The sequence below is a fragment of the Dermacentor silvarum genome, chromosome 10 (genome assembly GCF_013339745.2).
Source record: "Dermacentor silvarum isolate Dsil-2018 chromosome 10, BIME_Dsil_1.4, whole genome shotgun sequence".
Lineage (NCBI taxonomy): Eukaryota > Metazoa > Arthropoda > Arachnida > Ixodida > Ixodidae > Dermacentor > Dermacentor silvarum.
The window spans coordinates 26,636,315-26,657,407 of NC_051163.1; the positions used below are offsets into that span (position 1 = coordinate 26,636,315).

Here is a 21,093-nt window from a genome sequence, read left to right on the forward strand (position 1 = left end):
CAGCCCCCCCCCCCCCCCCCCTGGCTACGCGCCTGCCTCTTACTAACTGGTCTGCCAAACCTACTGACTGGTTAGTAATTGCAGCCCTTAAAGTCTGAATCATCGGACGAAGTAAACGGCTAGTAAAATGGTAGTAATGGGTGGTATATTTAGCGACTACACCTGGTACTACCGTTTTACTAACTTTTTTTTTCTAAGAGTGCATCGCCATCCTCCCGTCCACTTTCTAGTGTATTCGCGTATATTTACTAGGTCTACAGCGCTGGGACTGTTAGCCAGCGCCACTGACAGCCATAGCGGTGGAAGTGGAACATCCTTCAAACCGCGGGCAAGCTCAGCTATCATGGGAACTGATGAACGAGCAACTGTCTCAAAATAAACCATGTTACGCTTCCGCATGGTGTCAATGCTACTAAAGTCGAGGTCCTCGCTGTATACATGTGGATAATTTGGCCTCCTCTAAAAGGGAGAATGGGTGAAACTTCCTACGCACTGCCTAATGACAGTAAGATAAGAAAAGCGATTAGCCTGATGGAAAAAAAAGTACTCGCAAAACTAAGCCTAACTTTCTGCCCATTTTCATTTCACGGAGGTGGTGGGTGGCAAAGTATATGTATATATATATATAGTGAAGCATAGAATCAGAGGATCCGGCACAGAAATAGTTCAAAGAATAGAAACACGTAGGAAAAATACCGGGACTTTACTGACGTTTCGGCCGCGGGACCGGCCTTGGTCGTAGTCATATATATATATATATATATAGTATGGTTTTGTCACGTTAATGGGCGCACGTGTGTGCATGTGGGTGTTAACTTTCGCCAACTTTTCTCTTTTTATACTCTCTATGTGGGTGGAAGCTCAACGAAGCACGGGAAAAAAAAAAAAAAAAAAAAGGTCATGTCGAATAAGGTAATCTGCGCTACGTGATAAATTCATTCAACTGTGCGAATTGTGTCTGCACCGTCACGCTAATATATATGGTATATATGAAGCTCAATGAAAACTTTGAAATTGTTTGGATAACAATTTAGCGCCAGCATTAGAGGAGAGAAATGAGACGTAACGACCACGATGCGCCATCTTCAGCAGTTAATTCTCTGGAGAATCCGCACGTTTTTACAGTAAGCAGAACCGCGGTCAAAACATCTTACTTCTCCTTTCACAAAAGACCGCAGCTTTAACGAGCAAAACAAAACAATGTTACCCGTTAAAACGTTATCCGAGTTCGTGTACCAAAACACACAGCAGTGATAATGCAAGTGACCTGATGCGTTGCCCCCACACCACTTGCACATTGCAAGTGCAGAGTTAAAGTCTTCCGGTAAGCATTACAATGTGCTTCCCCTGCCCAATGTACACGTGACTTATTGTACGGGCTCGTCCTTGATTGTACAACCTAGCCAATTTCAATGTCCTCTGGTTACGCTTTTTGCGTTTCTTCCGCCATGGTCACTATCTTTTATCTCGTAGCGTTCTCGCTTAAGTGAAGTGCATTCTGTGATTCATCGCCCGGTGAAGCGATCACGTTCTATTTTTGGCCGGCTGCGCAACATATTAAGTGTAGACAGCGCACTGAAAGCACTGCTGCTGATTCAGCACCTGGCACTGAATGGAGCCATGTGCTTGCGACCTGCTTCGTCCTGACGTAACTCGCCGGATGTTTCTTCGACATTTGGAAATGCAAACGCCATTAGAGTGCTTCAGAATAGCGTTTGCAACCGAACGTAAAGGCAACACGTGAGAAATAGCGTTGTCGTCACTGCGCATGCTCTGTAGGTTATTTGTTTTCTGTGGGCTACGTATGCTATGTTAACGTACGTTATTTGGCGAGTTTAACCAACGCGATGTTTACGTAAGCTAAGAAATAGCGTTGTATAACATGACGGTACTCATAGCCTCCGCTTCAGCGCGAATTATGGTGATGAATGCGCTCTCGCTATCCTTGATGGCCAGTAACTATGCAAATGACCTTTCGCTTCCTCTAAACTAACCTGAAACGTTTAGTTATGAGCGCGTTCAACTTCGTAGATCATTCGGCGAAGCAAGTTTGGCGTGAGAGTTTCATCTCGCATTGATGCGTCCTTATTGTGTCTATTACAATAGCCCACGCTCCTTCCTAGTACACGTAGCCAGAACATCCCCTTTCGTTTCCTACCGAAATAATTTTCTCTATCGCCCTTCCAAACGCAATTTTGTAAGTCCAGCGACCTATTGCCTTGAGGCGTCCAGCAATACTTCCGTACTACAGAACACTACTGTCTCATTGTAAGATAGCGAAATGGATGTTTATGACTTTGTCTGTCTGTGTCTGTCCATCCGTCCACGACACTGCCGACCAATTACCATTCCGTGGGGGCCAAGGCAAAGACATTAAGTGCCCCCACACATGCCCAGCGATATAGACATGAACGCTAGGCCATCGCAGATAGTTAGTAAACAAGTAAATAAGTAAAGGAGCGACGAAAACATGAGAAAAAAAAATATCACCACGAACCAACCGAGCGAGGTAACGGTACATCAAAGATGCGGGTGCTTGTAAAGAACACGTGCGCGTTAAGTACGCGACGACGTTGTCGCAGAGGAAACTCGGTACGCGACTGGCGAGATTCAGAGTTGGAGGGGGAGGATGGACAGTGTAGCGAGGTGGAAGGATGGCGTGACAACCATCGTACCGTGTTGTCTGCCCCATGAATATGCAGTGCCACCAACCCCCCCTCCCCCCTATGCCACCGTATTCTCCGTCATGCACTTCCTCTGTTTCGTTTCTTTCTTCGTGCCACCTCTTGTCTCGGCGCCAGCGTCGTCGCTCTGCGGTTCATAAATATTCTCTCTCGCCTCGCCTTCATATTGCGCCGGGTTCTCGCTTCGAGGCTGGCACTCTCGAGTACTGAAGCCCTCTCTCTTTCCCATTCTTCTCTGGTTTCCTTATTGTCAGAGCGCGCTTGTTCCTCCGAATATGCGTTAATCTTCCAGCGCCTTCCACTCCTTTGGCCTTGAGTCTTCTGAACTACGTAAAGGCTTGTCCCTCCCCCTGCCCCGCCCGCTTTATATTTTCTTTCTCTCTCTTTTACAAGGACATTACATCAAAGTGCGAGGTGACGCGTGCCATGCAGAATCTGCGATCTGCTTTATTACTCACCGACCTGAATGACAAAAAAAAAAAGAAGGGGGGGGGGGGGGGGGGGGACTGCAACCGCACGTACGCATCAACCTTCGAGTTTCAATTCTGTCTCTCTTTCTTTTTCTTTCATTCCTTTGAATCTTGGCGCACGTCACGTCGATAGATTATTGTCTTGCCGCAGCGCGAACGAGCCCTCCATTTTCCCCGAAACACTTTGCTCTTTAGCGAGTCTGGAGCCGTGTTTTATGCTGTTGTTCAATATGCAGGAGCGCTTTCCGGTTTTGTATAAAGTCCGCGCTTACTAATGGATCGAAGGCACAAAACACTCCATGCATCGCTCCCCATTATACTTTGTTCTGTTCATCCGGGAGACGGCACGTGCCTTTCTGGTTGCTTTCGCAGGTTTACGTTCAATGTTCTTGTTTTCAGTCGAGAGATTTTCCAGCTACTGTTTTAAGCCATCTCCCGCTTCCTGCTTCCCTGCAATAATATGATGTTCTTTTCGTAATCTCCACGTTAGTATATCGGAAGTGTGAAGAGTGCGTATCTCGCCCAACCAGTTCGTTAGGGAAGAAGATTGTGAGTTTGGAAATAGCGGTCCTCTTTCGGCTTTAGATGTGGCTTCGTGTAAGCATTAGTGAGCGCTGAGTAAAAGGCTGCCCGTTGGGTTGACGTTTTGACCGTCGTTTAGGCTGTAGACAGCGTAACTGGTGACTGACGAAAATGTTAAATGGGAGTCCTGATTAGCATTTACGCGCAATAAAGCAAACAGAAACAGTGCCATCACTCAATCGCACATACACACACACATACAACAGAAAAGTGATCAGGCATTAGTAAGATGAGCCATGTTGCATTGAATTTCCTCGAGTGACCACTAGGGGCTATAAAAATTCACTATGCCTAACGAAACAAATTTCTTCGGTGCTTTTTGTACGCAGGTACCTTTAATTCATTGGTCTTGTTTGCATTTTCCTTGGTACCTTTTCACATCCCTCATCATAGGAATGATCATTAGTGTGGGTGTTACATCTTGGTTGGGTGAGGCAGACGATAATTTAAAATTCTCTTTCTTGTGTTTCATTTCGTTTGAGGGAGGGAGGGGGGGGGGTGCATTATGCTCCGTCGGCTGCTGCTCACAGCGCGGCAGCACGGCCGCCGTATCTTGAAAGCGATCTGCGATGTGGGCGAAGTGCATGCGCCGAGTGCCGGTAGCTTCGTATGCGCTTTGCTTTCGACGTTCGCATTAGAGCGGGACGGGAGACAGCGCGAAGGTCAATTTGACCGCTGCTGCTGGCGCGCTTTCACCCCGGCGTTTTCACAGAGAGCTTCCTCGCGGTCATCGAGCGAGATGTGTTCATGCTTACCTGTGCGCGTGTGACACCGTGCTTGTCTATTTTGTTAGTAAGCGAATGTTTACAACATTATACGGTCCGTTAAACTACTATCCTTGCTTCGTACAGCTCTCTACTAATTTGCTATCGCAATCGATGCTTCGCTATTCGGGCGAAACTGCGACGTTTTATTAGAAGGCCGTGTCAGTGCTCCTGTAACTGCTGCCTTCGATGGTGCCGTGCTGCACGGATCCGATGAAGAAACAGTTGCCCCGGGGCTGTTTGATGATTCTGATGTTGATGCGAGCCACTGGTTCCAGAACAGATTAGTTAGGAGCTGCGGGACTTAAGGCATGGATCTCTCGGCGGGATAGAAGGAGGTGTTCAGCTGGGGTTTAATGATGGAACTACGCGCAAATAGGATTTCCGCGTAATTTGGCTAAGCTTTGTTAATCCTCGTCGGTAGTCCCTCCACTGAGGCCTCTATGGCCAGAACTCGTGAGACAAATATTAATAGCTCAAGACGTTCGTTTGTTCGTCCCTTCGTTCCTTCGTTTCCTTACCTGTAACTTTCGTTTTTTTTTTCTTTGATTCCTTCATTCATCCTTTCCGTCCATCCTTGGTTTCAACTTTTTTTTTTCTTTTTCATTCTTTGTTGGCTTCTTTCTTTCCTTTCTACATTCATTGCTTCTTTTCATTTTTCCTTATTTCCTTCGTCCTTTCCTGCTATCCTTTCTTCATTCTTTGCCTCCTTTTGTCTTTCATTCCTTCATTCATTTTATCTTCCGTTCTTTGTTTTTTTTTTTTCGTTCATCCATGCCTACAGATGCTACAGCGTCTTGCTTCTTTTCTTCTTTGTTTCCTTCATTCCCCGCTCCTTCATCAAACTTTCCTTTCTTCTTTTTTCATTCATACACCTATTCTTTCTCGTAAAGATTCCGTATAAAAAGAATTCGCGGGACGCATGTCAAAGGTAGGCTAGGAATTTATGGCTTTAATGACGCTAAATGTCGCGTAAAATGGGAACGTCCCAGCGTACAGACCGTTCGCGAATATCCTCGAGCTTCAATCGCGCTGACACACCGGTCCTATTAGGCATCTGTAGCATGGCATAGCGGCCCGGTTTCCGTAACCTCTTATCGTGGCCTGAATTACCAACTCAGCCGCCTTCACTATAAAAAAAAGGAACGGAAATTATAAAAGAAGTGGTGGCAGCGGTCACAAAGAGTTGGTTCCCGGTTTAAGCACATCAGACGTAGCCAGAGACCGCTTCGATCGGGATGTTTGTTGTTCATAAAAGCAGCTGGTTGTTGGCCGTTTCCTGTCTGGCTCCCTGGAGGTGGCTAGCCGCGCTCTTAATCAACTAAAGTGACCACTGTGACGTGAATAAGTGATAAGCAGCGACAGACAGGCACATTTAGAGGGAGAGCCTCGTTGTGCAGCGTAAGACTGAGCCAGCGGGTGAGGCGAAGCGCGCCGTCGCGGCGCCATCTGACGTTACCTTCTTCCTGCTGACGATGACGCCAAACTTGGGAGCAAGCTGAATTTTTCATGCTTAAAGGGGCGGTTCGCGCAAACGGCCTGGAGACGGGGAAGTGTGATGGCCAGCGCTGTATACAAGCCCACGCGACGCAACCTAGTTCAACGCAGTACGTTTTTCTTAGGCGACGTAACCAGACGCAACCTTACAGGACCCAGCACAATATACAGTAAAAGGCAATATGGCTTCGGCTGAGGCACATTTCTTGTGACAATTTGCACCGCGTTACCGTGCTTCTTTCGGTCTGGGACTATGTAAGCGAGACGGATGTCGTACTGTAATAAAGATGCACCTATACTTACGTGGACGAAGTTTATATTCACGAGGGTTTTCCACTATTGCATCTTCTTAATGCTGGTTTTCATATAATTTGGATTTCATAATTCCATAGAGGAACATCAAAACAAACCAACGAAAAATCAAAAAAGTCTTACCTCAAGCCAATAACGTAGTGATGTGAAGGCAAAACACAAACATCGGAATGAGATAGCCCTAAATTAGCTCCCACGAGTAGAAAAGCTTTACCTTATTGTTGAAATAGAAAAAAAAAAGAAATAAAAAATAACAAAAGAGATAACAAAGAGCTACGACGGAAACATACCGGTTTCTCGCTGAGAAACCTTTGCAGTTTAAGAAAAATTCACCGCCCATGCACCCCGTACAGATGGTAAACCAGCAGCGATGCGGAAATGTGCGGCCTCGGTATGAGCCACACGTGACTTCTTTCTTCCTTTCTTTCGTTCTTTCTTTCTTTCTTATTACTTACTTTCGTTCTTTCTTGTCCCTGGCTCATACACGCATATCCAATGCGGATGTGCGCCATATGTGATTTAATTATCGTTAATCGTGACGTAACTGACGAGCATGTGATGTTATTTTTGTCATGACCTATCAGTGATGTTATTCATACATTCGTACCCTTCCATGACAATTTCGGTATGCGCCAAGTCAACGAGACGCGAGTTTTGGCCCTCAAAAATTGTTGTTCTATGCATCGATTTGTCCGGGGATGCAGTCCGCTAGAACCTAGCCATATACTGCTTCGCTGCAAGAAAAAAAAAAAAAAAGGGCGGGGGGGGGGAGAGAGAGAGAGACTTGCCCTGCTCCGGGTGTCGAAACCAGGACTAACTCCTTTCCCGGGCAGTGTTCCTGGTCCATGCGGGTTTCCGCAGAACTGATTTGGTAAACAGCATTTTTGGATACCAAGAGAAGGGAAGCGCAGTCGAGGACGGCAGAAAACTAGGTGGGGTGATGAATTAAGGAAATTTGCAGGCGCAAATTAAAATCAGCCAGCGCAATACAGGGGTGATTAGAGATCACAGGGAGAGGTCTTCGTCGTGCAGTGGACATAAATATAGGCTGATGTTGATGATGATGATGATTTTTGCATTGTGAAGTGATTGTTGCGCGTTTTGGTGACATTAAGGCATGGAGGCATGAAGGGGACGTGTACGACATGAAGTAATGGGAAAAAAAATCTACTCGCAAGATCAGCTACGAGCTGTCCAGAGGGCCCACGATGTCGCTGAAGGGCTGGGCCTAACGGTGCCATCGTGGGAGCGGCCCGCCTCGACTTGAAATAGTCGAGCCTCAGGACTTTTGTAAATAAAAAGTTTTTACACACACACACACACCAGGTCCCCCTCCTACACATCGCGACGTACTTTACACCAAATGTTAGCGCAGAGATTCTCCGCTTGCCAATGTCGTTCACACTGTATTATGTAATTACAGCTAATGAGGCTTCGTCGCATTGTAAAGTACGACACTTCGTTACTGTTTTCGTAGACGACGAGATAACTTATTGGTGGTAAACGAAAACTAGCCAGCTAATTAAAGCCGACGTGGACCAGCCTGCACGCTTTCCCCAGAACTAGGCAGGTGGGTCGAAGCGGCGGTTACCATCTCTTTCAAACCTAACCTGCAACCAAGAAAATTGGAGGTTTTGCATTTATAGGAGGACGTGACTCACCGTAACGAACGGTCGAGGGTACCATTACAACTTCCTGACTTACTTTTTTTCTTTCGCTCTATAAGTTCCAGTACTAGTAAACAGAGTAGGCTGTCCGGCCTTAACGCATCCCCCGGCAATCTGAACCATGTAAAGCCGGTTCTCGGTCCGAAGATTGGGTTTCTAATTAGGAATAGTCTAACGCGTAATTAGGGTTTGTTTACTTTCTTGTTAGAAAACAGAGTAACCGGAGACACTGAGCGCAGCGCAGGTGACTATTCAGCATCTTCGTCTCTGTTTACTTCATTTCTTTCTATAACGTATGTAGCATGCTTAAACCAGCATTAACTAGTAATGCACCCGTCACCTGAAATTAATAGTCAAGACTGAGAGGCATCGCTAAGCAGAAGGTAGCACTTTCGTGTCATTTACAAGCGCGCATTTTTTCATTCTTTCTCTCTTTTTCCTGCTGTTGTTCTCCAACACTTTATCGCTTTTTACTCTTGTTGCACTTGTATAATCGAACCCATCAGCCTAATGCAGTGAGTGTGGCAAATTTTCTCGCTCCCGAACGAACTCTCGAGCGAGTGCTGCGGCATTGAAGTATAAATTACTTGCAGCCGTTCCACTTGAAATTATGCCAGCTGCTTTGCCAATTAGCGAAACTACTTTTTTCTATCCTGTTCTTATTGGTTTTGATCATTGAATGAACGTTTGAAAGTCAGTGGAGAGCTGTATCCGTTGATAATGTAACTGCTTGTCGTTGCTGTTCAATATGTTTTCTTCCTTTCGAGTACTTAATTTGTTTGCCAGCAATCAGCTTCTGCTGGTGGTTTGATTGTGGTGGAAAAGAAAGAAAGAATAGAAGCAGAAGCCGTGGGCTATCGTTCTACAGACGACAGGGAGCCTTTCCAATTAATTAACCGCATAGTTTTTTTGTGACCCGTTTTTGGCAGTCGTCGAATTTTGTTGTTGACAGTGCGGCTACAGTTGCTACTGCTGCTCCCAAGATCACACTTTGTTTTTCGCCTCACCATTGTGAACTAGCACGTTGTCGCCATTGGGTTTGCGTGACGTTGCTCTGCTTGCCTTTGCACAAACCCAGTTCAACTGATGTTTTTTTTTTTCTTTCTCTCTCTCTCTCGCAGAAAGGGCGCAGAACAGACGTTGCAGTGCCCAAGTCGTTCAACAGCGGTGATCATATAGTGGTGAGTTAGTTTGAATCAAATTCGTATATGTGAGGGGAAAAATAGAGCAAATGAAAGCAGTAAATTAATAGTTGTTCTCTAGCAACTATTGTTCTAATAGTTGCTAGGGAAGCTATAGGAACTGTGACAGTGGCAGATTCATGACGTCAGCGCTACTTCACAGCTATACTCTGTTTCTCGCCGAATACTTTGCGTTGTGGAAATTATGGATAGAAACCACTTTTATGAGACAGGCACCACGTAGAGGATATATAGTCATTTTAAATGCTTCTTTTTGCACCTGTTGTTTGTTTCGGTCACCTGAACAAACCGTGTTTACATACTTTTGGCAATCCGTAATCATCTGTTACAATTCCTCATCCTATATTACACTTTGTGTAGTAACCCAATCCAGCAGCCAGAGTCGACTATTCAGAGAGCGTTAAGTTTTTTTCTCCATTTATCTCATGTGACAATTGCTGATAAGCTCATATGGCTCCAGTCTCTCTGCCACTGTCAATGCTTCAAATCATTGCTTTAGACCATGAATCGATTTAAGAAATAATGGGTATGAGTTTATTAAAACTGCAGGAGAAATATTAGGTGGATCAAGTAAAAACGGAACAGTGCTCAGAAAATGGGGGTATGAGCCTTACCGGCGAACACAACATCTCATGGTCGCACGACTGAAACAAAAACAAAAATGATACTATCAACATTTCTTCATAGCGCTACTCAACTTCGTACAAGATACAAGATGTTATACAATTCGATGTCCACAACAACGGGTGTACCGTTTTCATTTTATACACCCTTATAAATTCGGTGGAGATCTTCCTAATTGATGAAATAAAGTGAGGCAGGTGGTTATGGTCATAAGGCAATAACAACAACAGTGATTGCATTTTCTCCCGGTCTTGGTGGTGTTCTTGGGTGGGCCTCGGACGAGTCCGTGAACCCACGTTCCCGCAAGCGGAAGAGCACCCCCATCATGAAATCGGCACAGGTAGTGTAAATGCAAAACATGTTTTGCGACGAAATTCACGCGCAGCCACTGCGTCTCACCGTCACACCTGCGCTAGACTGCGAGGCGCAGCCGAGAAACAGCCGCGCACAACAATCGAGTCTTCAACTAGACAAGAAAAGAACGCAGTGAATAGCGCAGCGTCCTACAAACGAGTGCAAACTTGGCTTACTTTGACAAATCGCCTGCGGTGGCAATCTGGAGAATTTTAGATGCGAGAGCATTTCTTTGGCTACACCTTAGCCCACTTTGGTCTGTCTGTGTGGCCTCGATGATACAGCGGCGTGATCTGGAGCAAGATTAACCCCCGTGTTCTCAAGCGAACCTCGACTCAAAGCTGTTGCTGCACTTCACTTGAATTGAGCACTGTGCTTGACCTAGACAGAAGGAGGCGCTACGCTTTTCCAGAATGGCTGCGGAGTGCCAGTGAAGCGCAGTGATCATTTCTGTCGAGGCGCGGCGCTACCATCTACATTCTTCATTCGAGGTGGGTTGTTGTGTGGACGAACGTTCTAGTATACGGGGCTAAGGTCCTAGCAGAGGCAAGGACCTTCACCAACGGAAAAGCCGACGCTCACTTATATGGGGTGTTCCAGCTAATGTTAACCAAGTCGTTCAACGAAAATAAAGATTTAAAGATGGTGCAAGCTACGATCCTACGATCTACGGGTGTTCGATCGTAACACCTTTGACGACCGAACATCGTAATTATTATAATGTCTAGCACTGTGTTTTTGTAATCTTTTTTTTTCTTGAACAGTTTGGCTAACGTTAGCTGGGACACACGGTATATATATGTTCAACATATTTTGCATTGAGTAAGTGAAACATTTGTTTTTCCAATGCGTTCCACTTTGAGGAAACTTCGTGAAACGAGGTTAAGAGGGACATGGCGTTTTCCGATGGGTCCAGACCCCGGCGCACTTTTTGCGCTAATCTGCACCGCTCGCCGGAGCACGGCAGCCCAAAGCAGTCGGTCTCTGGGACAGGCCATGGCGGGACGTCGCAAAGCTTCCGGTGGCGGCCGCTCATTAAGCTAATGGCATTAACCGCGAAGCCTACGCCACCATTTGCCCTTGCCCCCGTCTCGAGCTCCAACAACTACTGCTGCTTGGCTGCAACAATCTGCGCACGCACAATTCCCCCGACGAGAATGCAACGCTGGGTCAGTAAAAGAACGAGAAAAAAAAAGAATGAAAGAGCTAAAGTGAATCGTTCGAGCGCGTCGGCGAGGTCGGAGACAGCTTCCTCCCCCCACCCCTTCATTTCGTTGACTCTGCACTTTGTGTGCGTCGCTGTGCGAATATAATCAGGCATGGCCCACTTCCTTGCTGGCTTTTAGAGCCGCTGAAAGGAAAGAGCACGTCACCCGATGGGAGCAATTAAATGTTGTGGTGGTGTAAAAGGAGTCACTCAGTGAACAAACAGGAAAAGAAAGGGAGAAAAGCCGGCTGGTTAGTTGAATGAAAGATTCTGGTGAGGCTTTCTGTGCTGCGATACTTTAATAGAGATGAGAGGCAAACCCCTAAGCATGACACATAAATGTGGGCAATACGAGAGCCTGTAAATCTTGTGTACATACATACATACATACATACATACATACATACCTACATACATACATACATACATACATACATACATACATACATACATACATACATGCATGCATGCATACATGCATGCATGCATGCATGCATACATGCATACATGCATACATACATGCATACATGCATACATACATACATACATACATACATACATAATACATACATACATACATACCTACATACATACATACATACATACATACATACATAGCATACATGCATACATACATCATGCATACATACATACATGCATACATACATACATACATGCATACATACATACATGCATACATGCATACATGCATATACATGCATACATGCATACATACATGCATACATGCATACATACATAGATACATACATGCACAACATACATACATACATACATGCATACATGCATACATACATACATACATACATACATGCATACATACATGCATACATGCATACATACATACATGCATACATACATGCATACATGCATACATACATGCATACATGCATACATGCATACATACATAGATACATACATGCAAACATACATACATACATGCATACATACATACATACATACATACATACCTACATACATACACATACCTACATACATACATACATACATACATACATGCATGCATGCATACATGCATGCATGCATGCATGCATACATGCATACATGCATACATACATACATACATGCATACATACATACATACATACATACATACATGCATACATGCATACATACATCCATGCATACATACATACATACATGCATGCATACATACATACATGCATACATACATACATGCATACATGCATACATACATGCATACATACATGCATACATGCATACATACATGCATACATGCATACATGCATACATACATAGATACATACATGCAAACATACATACATGCATACATACATACATGCATACATACATGCATACATGGATACATACATACATGCATACATACATGCATACATGCATACATACATGCATACATGCATACATACATAGATACATACATGCAACATACATACATACATGCATACATGCATACATACATACATACATACATACATGCATGCATACATACATACATACATACATACATACATACATACATACATACATACATACATACATACATACATACATACATACATACATACATACAACACACTTCAGCATGGTGCTATTGGACAGGTTGGTGCTTTAGGTACCAATCGCTACTTCGGGATAAACAACGTGCAATCACAAAGAGCATGGAGAAAACACTAAAGACAATCAAAAAGACAGATTTTAAGCTCCTATAGCTTTTTTTAAGCACTAATGTCTGTGTGATAAACAAAATGGTTTCGGTGCGTCCGGATGAGCGCACATTTACAAAATTTATCTCGCAGAAGAGTCGTTCATGAAACAGGGTGCACTTAAGGCAATGCGAAAATGCAGGCGAATGCCCCTAACAAAACGCGATATTGAAAAAAAAATGCTAAAAAAAGAAAATAAACTGTTTTATACGTTAAGTTTGCTTCTCCTGTCAACTACTCTAAAGGCAGAGGTGCACCCTTTACAGGAGCAGACGTATATGTGTATGTGGCGCCTGTGACCCATGGTTTAATGTGCTGGAAGCTGTGTTCCTCACTGTGACGTTGATGTGATGCCGTGGCAGTGTTTCACCTCGATGGCAAAAAATAAGTCCAGAGGAGAACTGACTGTAATATAAAAGGATATAGGCAACGTGCCATGTTAAATTCAGCCATCAAACAAATGGTAGTAAACACGAAACAATGTAGTCTAGTACCACCACCGGACATTATAGTGCTTAGATATAGTGCCTAAGCTCAGCGTCTTTGTATGTATGCTATTCAGCCTACTTTCTATTTTTAGAAAGTAGCTTTATATGCCTCCACGCCTAGTTTGCTAAGCGAACTATAGACGCCATAGAAGAGCAACCAGTGTTAACTTAAACATAATTATTTTTCGTCAAGACTAGAAATGTTTCAACGTACAGCGTTGTACTAAGCAAAGTGCTTCGCAAAATCAGCTCTGCCTTAATCGGGAGAGGAAGTTGACGTATAGTTACACGTAGAATTCAGTTAATGTGTTGCAGTTGTTCCCAGCCTCCTCATAACCCTGAACGAGGCAACCATATCTTAGATCGCCATGCATTTTGAGGTATTACGGGTTTTCTATGTGATTTTGTGATACGCTCACAACGGTGCCAAATCGTGGCTTTCACTTTCGACAAGAATTTTCGGGCCAAAGGGGAGCACTATGTTAAAGAGGCAGGTACAACGGAATGTCAATGAAGGTCGCGAATTTGTGTCCCTTTGCCTATTCGGTGACTGGCCTGTGTCCCTCAAAGAATGGAAGAATCGACGCCCTCCACTTCCAATAATATCGATTTACTTTTCTGCTTCATTTGATTCGATCAGAGACCACACGTTTTCAGCCACACATTGTCGCGTTTGAAAAACGACTTTGAACAAGCTTTAAAAATCGAAAAGAAAGAAATTTTGCCGCAAGCATTCTTGTCATTTTATAACGACGCCTGTAGCATGTAGTTTGCTTTTACCTTTTTCTCCTCGTCTTTTTTTTCTGTCTGTCTGATCGAAAAATCAAGCATGAACAGAAATAGACAAAACGCCATTGGACACCTGCCCAAATGCTTCTTCGAATGGAAGAGCTTTCCGATCAGCCGGTCGTGGCTTCATCCACAAGTGCAGTATGGCGCTGAGTTTCTCTACTTCTGTTTTTTTCTGTTTTCTTATCTTTCTCTTTGTGCCCGCTATACAGGGGCTTGTGCGGAGGGCGTTGGCTGGGCAAACACCGGCGTGTGCCAAATTGGACATATCGTTGACACGGGGCCAGACGATCGTGGCTTTCGCCCCACTGCGATGGCAGGTTGCTCTGGCGATCATTTTTTTTCCATTCCTGCGGAAAGAATGGGGTATTTCTTTCTTACTTTTTTTGCTGTTTTAGTTTTGTACGATCTATATGGCTCGTGCTAAGCCCCACCTCCACTATGGCCGAGGTCGGGGCCTTGGTGGCACGAACAACAATAATCGAGTAGAATCGGAGGAAAAGAATCCTCGCAGATTACGAACGCTGGCACTTAATGTAGTAGTTGTCCTTCAAGCAACGCGTGCGAAACGGCCGCAGTAAAATTTAACAAGCAACAACAAATGAATCTTTTCTTCGCCAGTGGACCATACAAAAATCGGTACACCACACAAAAATCAGCCGTGATCCCATTGCCGTCACCGTCGCCTAACTGCTGTCATCAGACACAAACACACATGGTCGCGTCGCACGCCCACAATTATTCGCCGTACACGAACACGTTGGTCCACGTGGTAACGCCTTGCAGAGCATCACACAGGGCTGAATAGCCAGCTACCTGCAAAAAAAAGAAGAAAAAATGCTTCGTATTAACACGTATGCCCACATCGCGTTGAATCTTGTTTTTTTTTTTTTTTTTTTTTGCTTCTAGTCTTCATTCGGCTTCTTTTACTACCGGTGGTGACACTACACCAGTATGAACCCATACCAAACAAGCCTAATTAAAATTAATTGAATTAGAGAGTGTTACGTGGCCAAAACCGCAATCTGATTACGAGGCATGCCGTCTGAATTAATTTTGACCACCTTTCAAGTGCACCTAAATCTAAGTACACAATCTTTATTTTTTTTGTCTTGTTTTTTTTATAAAGATTGTGTACTTAGATTTAGGTACACTTCAAAGGTGGTCAAAATTAATTCAGACGGCATGCCTCGTAATCAGATTGCGGTTTTGGCCACGTAACACTCTCTAATTCAATTAATTTTAATTAGGCTTGTTTGGTATGTTTTTGGTAGGTTTGGTATGTTTGGCTTGTTTTTTGTCTTGTTTTTTTTTTGGAAGAAGAAGAAGACGTTGGAGTGAGCGGACGCGCGTCGTGTCGGCTCCAGTTTCAACGAATGTTTTTGCAGCGGAAATCACTCGATACCCACAAGATTTTCATATCCATAGATTCAGCTCGTCACCAGGAATCACTCGACACCAAGTTCAAGGTGGGGGCTCGATTTTTTACAACTTTACGGCCGTTTTCAAGTCAGAAACACCGGCGGGAGAGCTAGGCCTAACACCTGCTGGCCGCCGCCGCCGCTGGCGGAGACCAAGGAACGGCAGTCGGCGCGTTCAATATGCCCGACTTAATGACAAGAATGGAGGTCTCTGTGGATGGAGAACTCGTTTCCCGCGAAGAACTTGAAGAAAGCGCAGGATGAAGAACCGTAGGATCAAGGAAATTATCCCGCGAGAAACCGCTGGACCAGGGCGCGGAGCCCAAACGAGGCAATAGCAGCAAGAAACAACGTGAGGAACGCCTTCGACAAATAGCAAGATCAAGCCGCATGCCTCAACTACCCCGAGGCGATTATAAGATCATCATTCGACCAAGAGGCGGCCTCCGAGTCGCCGACCATGGGGCCGCCAGACTGGCGACCAGTATTTACCACGCCGCCGAAATCCCAAGAGAAGCCCAAGACGAGGACACCATCTGTACCAATTGTCAACAGAACATCATCGTAGTGAGCACACCCATCGAGGCACATGCTGACAAATACCAGAAGATCTCACGTATCAAGATCGGTAACCAAGCGTTCGAGACCAGCGCCTACGAAGCAGCGCCCGACTGTACGTCCAAAGGAGTAATCCGCGGTATCCCGCTGGAAGACACTGCCCGGGATATCACAGCTAATGTCATTACGCCAAGGAATCCAACGGCCATCGCTGTAAAACGTCTCAGTAACACAATGACGGTGATCGTCCTGTTCACCGGCCTCCGAGTACCAACGTACGTCCGCTACGGCGGAGCTCTGCTGCCGTGCTCCCTCTACCGCAAGCAGATAGACACGTGCTATCAGTGCGGTCGCCTGGGGCATCGCGCAGACGTATGCCCAAACCCGAACGACCGCCTGTGTCGCGGTTGCGGAGCAGCCAACCCTGCGCAAGATCACCAATGCAAGCCCAAGTGCCAGCTCTGCGGCGGCAACCACCCGACGGCCGACAAGGCGTGCAGGGCACGTTACAAGACGCCGTACCTGGTGAAACGCTGCCAATGGGAGCGGCAACAAGAAGAAGACTACCCGACAAAGCCAACGCTCGTCAACACCAACCTAGAGCAGCGGGACCCTACTCCCTCCCAGAAACCCGGAGGAAGAGGCCGGTCTAGGTCCCGCAACCGATCCGGTGGAAGACGCCCGTCGAGGTCCCGCACCCGATCCCCGTCTCGGTCAAGAACCCGGAGCCGCACGCCTGTACCTGCTGGACCCTTCAAGGTGAGCTGGGCAGACGCAGTCAAGGGGGCGCGCTCGGGGTCCGAGGAGGCCGCGTCCCAAGGGAAATGGAACAAGTTAGAGGCTGAAATAGCGCAGCTAAAACAGATGTTAGCTCATTGCAACCAGAAAATTACAGCTTTAGGCGAGAAAAACAGGACCCTCAAAGAGGAATTATGCCGCTATAAACAAACGGAACAAGTTACACCCGTAGCATCACCACCCTTAGCTGTTACACCCACGGACCAAATGGAGGAAGGGACTACATCCCCACCACCCAAACGTAAAGCCGAAACCCAGGTCAATGAAGACAAACCCAAACGCGCACCAACCGAGACTAATGTCGTAACGGAATTTCAGCAATCCATAAAAGAATTAAACGAGTGGATGAGTAACTCATCCCGACTGATCTCAGCCCTTACTGAACGTGTAGACAGTATAGCCAAAATTACTCAACAACAAAATGAACAACTTCAACAGCGACTCCTCGCAGTGGAGGCGTTGATTACTCCTTCGCCACCTAGCGGCCTGGAACCCATGGCAAGTGTGCAACAACCTACCTCGTCGCCCTTCAGCTTGATACAGCCGGCGACATTTGTCCCCCCCGCACCCAATCATAGCTAGAAATCCTACCTACACGATTTGGCAATGGAATTGTAGAAGCTACGCAAACAAGAAAGCGATTTTACACCAATACCTTAGGCAAAAAGATAAACCCGATATCATTCTATTACAAGAGACCCATGGTCTCGCTAAATTGGCAGGCTATCGCTCGATCGGCTACGCCGAAGGGGAGACGACCGCCCTTACCACATTAGTTAGACGAAACATTACAGTCAAGCAACACGACACCAAAATTACCAATATAGACAATATCTTTATTGAACTCATTCCGCAACGCAAGACACACGAAAGTCTCTTCATACTCAACATATACAGCAGCCCCAAACACAAGAAGCAGAGATTTCTCACGCTCTTTAAACGCGCCCTCAACATCGCCGACAGAAATCCCATCATAATCGGAGGGGACTTCAACGCACCATATACTGCCTGGGGATACTCTTACGTGTTTCCCAAAGGCAGAGACCTGTGGTTCGACTCGCAGCAGGAGGGCTTAACTCTCATCACCAATCCTAGCGCACCCACCCGCGCGGGCACTAGCTCCAGTAAAGACTCAACACCCGATTTAACGTTCACTAGAAACACATCCGCAGCCACCTGGCAGAACACATTAGAGGACCTAGGAAGCGACCACTACATCATCGCGATACACGTTCAGGGCGGCCCACGTAAACCCACGGGAAAACAGCTCAAGCTAGTGGATTGGACTGAGTTCCGCAAATCACGCGAGAACCAGGTCCAACCCATCGACGACATAGAACACTGGACTGACACTCTTAAACGGGATGTTAACAACGCCACACACATTGTACCTCCTGAGGCACAACTCGAAGAGATCGATAGCCGGCTCCTCCACATGTGGGAGGCAAAACAATCGCTCAAAAAGAGATGGGAGACACAGAAACACAACAGAAACCTCAGGAAACGCATAGCGCTCCTCAATAAGGAGATAGAGATGTATGCAACACAGCTATGCCGACAACATTGGGAAGAAACCTGCAATGCAATGGACGGGCAATTAAGTTTAGGTAAAATGTGGCGCTTTCTCAGATTCCTACTCGACCCAGAAGACAACAAATCTGCGCACCGACAAACCATAAACAAACTCATACACGCGTACAAGGGCACAGAGGAGGAGTTCCTTAGGGAGGTAGAGCTCAAATACATCTCTCAGGTTCCTCCTCAGCAGCACCCAGACTACGCAGGCCAGTCCAACACCACCCTAGACGAGGAATTCACCGAGGCGGATATCCGCGCCGCCCTGCACAAACTTAACTCCAAATCTGCCCCAGGTCCCGACACCATTACCTACAAGACACTACGTAATCTTGACGACGAGTCAATCACGCAACTCACAGAATACATTAACCAATGCTGGACCACCGGCAGCTTGCCCCCGCAGTGGAAAAAGGCCCAGGTGATCCTCATTCCTAAACCAGGCAAACCACTAAATACTAACAATCTTAGGCCCATCTCCTTAACGTCGTGCATGGGCAAATTGATGGAGCACATGTTCCTGGATAGACTAACAAATTACCTAGAGGACAATGACCTATTTCCATACACCATGATCGGCTTCCGTAGGCATCTCTCGACCCAGGATACCATGCTGCAGCTGAAACACCACATCATAGACTGCACAGGCCGCTCCACTAAGGCCATTCTCGGCCTAGATCTTAAGAAGGCCTTTGATAACGTCACACACAGCACCATCCTAAATCAGATCAACACTCTAAACTTGGGCCTTCGCACGTACAATTATATCAGAGCATTTCTAACGGACAGAACAGCCACCATCACCGTAGGAGCGCTCACATCGTCCGAGATAACCATGGGAAGCGTGGGCACCCCGCAGGGTTCCGTGATATCTCCGATGCTGTTCAACCTCGCCCTCCTAGGCCTTCCGTCACAACTTCAGAAAATCCCCGGACTCCATCACACTCTTTATGCCGACGATATCACCCTCTGGGTATGCGAGGGCAGTGATGGATTCATAGAACAAATATTACAGGAGGCTATTCACACAGTAGAACGGTATCTGCAAGGGACAGGACTATCCTGTTCGGCGGAGAAATCCGAGCTACTGCTATATCGCCCTACACTCAAGGGCCGACCACCCAAACATCACCAAGCACAAACACACGCCGATATAACACTCACGACAAGCGACGGTCACATCATACCAACCGTGGATAAAATTAAGGTGTTAGGACTGATCATCGAGAGTAAGGGCACAAACGGCGAGACAGTTCGCAACATTGACGCAAAAGTATCGAACACGATGCGCCTTATTAAACGCATCACCAATAAACACAAAGGCATGAAAGAGTCTAGCATCCTCCGCCTCATCCAATCATTCGTACTCAGCCAGATCACGTATGCGGCAGCCTATCACCGATGGTTCGTCGCAGAAAAAGCAAAACTCAACAGCCTCATTAGGCGAATACATAAACAAGCACTAGGATTGCCGCAACACGCCAGCACAGACCTCCTTCTTAAACTGGGATTACACAATACCCTCGAGGAGCTTATCGAGGCGCAACAAATATCACAATACGAGCGATTGGCCAAGACTAAGTCAGGCCGCCAGATACTCGAGAATCTCGGCATCTCTTACCACACCCAACACGGCGACAAACATGACATACCACGCGATATCCGAACTAAACTCACAGTTCCACCGATACCCAAGAACATGCACCCCGAACACAACGAGGGCAGACGCGTCAGTAGAGCCAAAGCTATGACTAAGATTTTCGGTCACAACGAGGAAGCGGTCTTTGTCGATGCAGCACGCTATCGGGACCGTCACCGCTTCGTAGCTGCGGTCGTAGACCACACACATCAATGCAAAGCAAGCGCATCAATCGCCACAAGACACGTAGAAACGGCGGAGGAAGTGGCTATCGCGCTGGCGATAGCTCACACCAATGCCTCGTACATCATCAGCGACTCTCAAACGGCCGTGCGAAACTACGCCAACGGCAGAATCTCCCCTGAGGCATTGCGGATCCTTAATACAGGCAAAACTTATGAGGCAGACAAATGCGTACAAATCCTCTGGATCCCAGCCCACACACCTCTTGATCAGCCGGAGTTCAGTCCAAACGAGGTGGCGCACAACGTGGTTCGAGGTCTCACGTTCCGAGCCGGGTTCGAAGAAGCAGCCACTCGAACGGACACCTCCGCGGTGGTGTGGGAATGGGACGATCGGCTCACTAAATTCTGTGACATTACTCAACATTATCGAATGCAAAGGCGTGAGTATCCACCACCTCACCCCAAGCTCAATAGGGCCCAGTCCGTTCAATGGCGGCAGCTACAAACACGAACATACACGAACCCTGTCATCATGAACCATATATACCCCGAA

General features: G+C 46.3%; 1 protein-coding gene across 3 annotated transcripts in view; it reads left to right on the forward strand.

The window, feature by feature from the left end:
• LOC119430955 (SCY1-like protein 2) overlaps positions 1-21,093 on the forward strand; it is a 433,350-nt gene that overhangs the window by 77,507 nt on the left and 334,750 nt on the right. For all 3 annotated transcript variants that reach the window (XM_049657735.1, XM_049657737.1, XM_049657738.1), the window contains exon 2: positions 9,098-9,157. The gene's annotated coding sequence lies outside the window, so the exon portion shown is untranslated. The remainder of the gene's footprint in view (positions 1-9,097; positions 9,158-21,093) is intronic.